Below are 4,091 nucleotides of genomic sequence, written 5' to 3' on the forward strand. Positions count from 1 at the left end.
AGCAGCCTTGGCAATACCCTCAATGTATCTGTTCCAACTCATGTTCCCTGTGAATGTTAAGCCGGGGAGTTAGAACGAAGTACTTTCAGGCAATATATCATTAGTAATGTCTATTAGCGGTTGAGCAGTTTTGTTGTAATTATTAAAGAAATGAAGCTTAGTCTTGGCAGCAGTGAATGTGAATATCCATTTTTGTCCCTATTCCACTACACATTGGTGATGTTCCTCTAGTGCTTCTGTCATTGCTTTGAATACATATTCATTAGTTTTCCTCATATGTCTGTGCTGTCATCAGCAAATATACTCACCTCAGAGACAATTTTATCAGGGAAGTCATTTATGAATATCAGGAATAATAAAGATCCGAGGATAGACCCCTAAGGTACACCCGCATTTATATCATATTGTTTAGATATACTACCATCGAGAAGAACCTGGATTCTTCTCTTACTTACGATGGATTTAATTATGTTAAATATTCGTCCAGTAATACTATAGGATTTGCTTATCATAAGAGGACCTCGTACAATACCCTGACAAAGGCCTTAGATATATCTGGGGCTACTGCCCTAGTCCCCCCCCTGATTTATTCAACGCATGATATATGCGTTCAGATATTATATTTGGATATCTGCAGTAGAAGGGACTTTCCTAAACTGATACTGTTGGTCGGACAGAAGTTTAGCAGCTGTGAAGTGGTGGACTAAAGCTTGATTAATTATGGACTCGAATATTTTGGCAAAAAGAAGGAGGAGGTTAATGGGTCGATAATTTTATGGGTTAGTTCTTTCGCCAGAATTCTTGTACACTGGTACCAACGAAGCGGTTTTCTAGCAGTCAGGAAAGCAAGATTCGTTAAGGTATTCGTTGAAAAGTTTGGAGAAAATTGAAGCAACCCCAGCGGAGCATTTTTTAATAGAATAGCCGGTATGAGATCAGGTCCACATGCTTTTGAGATGTCTAACTTTTTATGATATCAGGTACTTGAGTTAGGGCCCCTGTACTGTCAGACGGAATACAGCAGTCAGACAAACTGTCAAACTTGTCAGACAAGAGTTGTCCAGTCCACTCATGCCAGCATGCATGTTAAACAAGCATCCCCAATATGTCCAGTTTAAGAAGGGAATGTGGCAGGTGTGAGGGAGGTGGCGTTCATTGCCCTAGTCAGTAAACAAGGCCAAGTACTGACCATCTCTAATAAGTCCCTCTGATCGCACCTCTGCTCCTTGCTAATAGGCAAAGAAGAAATATGCAAGCCGGGCGGTAGACAGAGCCTACCTACTCCTTAAGCAATTTAGGTTTGCAAGCCCGTGATTTGATCGTCAACATCTCTAGGGAGGTTATCGACCAGGACTGATGAGGCCTTCCCCTGTTTGGTGCCAAGACGTATGAGGTTAGTGGCACATGTTTGGCATCAGATTTTTCCTTCTCCTAGATGGATGACCTGTCGAAATCTACGCGGACATCAGTACTAGGATGTTTTGCCTGGCGCCTGGTTTCAAAGCCAGATCTTTCTACACCCTCATCCTTGGTAGTTAGAGTTAATCGCATTAGTATCAAAGCTATTTAGTATTTGCTATGAAGTTGCATTCCTTAAAGTAAGATTAAGATTGGAAGATGTGGCTATTCATACGTTATGATTGGAAATGCTTGGATGTGTGTACAAGTAATGGGTGCAGACTTAAGGTTAGTATCTACTAGAGTAAAACGAGGATTAAATATGGTTTCTGGATTAATAAATATATTGGAAAAAGTATCGTATAAGGTGTTAAGGTACGATTCAAAGTGAGGTTCAAACTTCACATTTTAGCTTTCATGCAGAGACAATCACCAGTACGTTTGCCCATGTACAGGGAAGAAAATATAGTTTCTACTTAATATAACATTAGGTATAATTTCAAACTATGGCTAATAAATATCCATCTCATAGATAATCTATTGAGTAAAAGGTATATATTAAAGATAATGCATGTCTACTAACATAGATAACTATTATTTGGCGTTCGGGCCAAGATCAAAGTGTAATATCTGTTCCGGCAGATACTGCAAGCAAAGACCCTATGTGGGGGCGACCCCACAGATACGACTTTGGTCAATGTAGGGCAACCCTTCATACCAATTGTCACTATTCAGCTCCCATACTCACTGCCCGCGCGACCCTCTGGGGCCTCGGGCGACAAGATCAAAGTGTAGTACTATTCCGACAGATACTACAAGCAAAGACCATATGTGGGGGTAACCCCACATATCAGACCTTGGTCAATGTAGGGGGCAACCCTTCATACCAATTGTCACTATCCAGCTCCCATTTCCCACCCATCGGGAGCTGGTCCCCTTTTCCCTCCCCCTCTCCACATTAAAAAACGGCCTTGTGCCTAATTTGCTCAGTGGGGAAGCGAATAAATACACACTATCCAGCTCCCATACTCCCCGGGGAGTTGGTCCCCATTTCCCCTTCACTCCTCACATTAAAAATCGGCCTTGTGCCTAATTTTCTCGGTGGGGAGCAAATAAATACCTGGCCTTTTGGCCAAGATCAAAGTGTAGTATCTGTTCCGGCAGATACTGCAAGCTATGACTAGCAAAGACCAGATGTGGGGGCAACCCCACATGCCTGACCATTAACCAGCTCCCATTTCCCACCTCTCGGGAGCTGGTCCCCTTTTTCCCTTCCCCCTCCCTTCACTCCTCACATTAAAAATCGGCCTTGTGCCTAATTTGCTCGGTGGGGGAGCAAATAAATACCATCTGTTCTCCAGATGCTGCACTTCCATTTCTTGTTCTTCTCTTTCGGTGGAGGAGCAGTCCTTCACGACTGAGACAATTTTTATTGTTGTACCTTTTCTCCACGTTAAAAAAACGACCCTGGTGTCTAACTCTGCCCCGTGGGGAGGCATTGTAAATAGGTACTAACATAGATAACTGTAGATGTTTGGTATCGATTTTCGAATTTCTGTCTTCTAAGGTTATGAATCGGAAGTTAAACCCATCTTCGATGGTACGTACATGTATGTGATTATATAGAAGCTTGAAGAGAAGGGCAATTAGTTGTCATCCAGTTGAATTAAAAGAAATGATCGAACCCACAATATCAATATACATTAGGATATTCATAAATTAGTGTAGGATTCAGAATTATGAGGTTTTATGTTTATCATGCAAAACAGACACAGGTAGCTGTCTTGCAGGCAAAATAGCAAAGCCGTTTTAAATCGTTATTTAGAAGAAAATGTTCCAGTTATTCTAGTATCATATACAAGGAACCATATACTTACAGCAAGTACAGGCCTTATATTTAAACATAGACTTAGAGTGAGGAAGTATGAGATAGTTAAGAGCACAAAATAAGAGTTTAGGTAAATCAATAATTTTACAATATTTAGTAAGCAATTAAGGAATAAAAAGTAAGAGGCTTGCATTTCACGAATGTTTCGATTACAAATTGTGTTCAGCTTTGTGGACAGCTCTGTGTCTACTTGTTTTCAGCCTGTGGTCAGTACGTAAGAATCTCAGCAGGGAGGGTGGTCATTTCGTGGACTTTTGGAAACTTATATATATATATATATATATATATATTTGATAAGGAAAGTTTAATATAAGTACATTATGTAACAACTTTATAATAACATCCTAAACAATTCAAGCGAACATAAATAGCATTCAAGCAATGCCAACTATAAAATTCAGATATTAAGTATGATACGTAAATAAAGTTATTCTAGGTCCTAAAGTTAAAAAAATAAAAATCCCTCTTTCAATAAATACGATATTGTAATTATCCATTAGCATGGAAAGCAGACTCATTATTTTCAATTAATTGGCATTAGAAGAAGTGGTTTGAAAACTGTGGTTAAATAACAAATAAAAATACAGTATTAAAGCACTAGTAAAATACAAGGGTGTAGTTAAATATTGAACTAAGACGATTTAAAATGAGTTATAATCAAGGAGAGATATAGGCAGCGTTCTTGGGGTCAAAAATAGCTTTCCATTTTTACATTTGAAATATTTTTTCTCTTTTTCTTGGGCGACGGATTTTAATTGTAGACATTCAAGATATCATAAAAAAAACTAAATAAATCTATTATAAT

The sequence above is a fragment of the Euprymna scolopes genome, chromosome 12, assembly GCF_053919585.1.
Source record: "Euprymna scolopes isolate OS-2025 chromosome 12, ASM5391958v1, whole genome shotgun sequence".
Lineage (NCBI taxonomy): Eukaryota > Metazoa > Mollusca > Cephalopoda > Sepiida > Sepiolidae > Euprymna > Euprymna scolopes.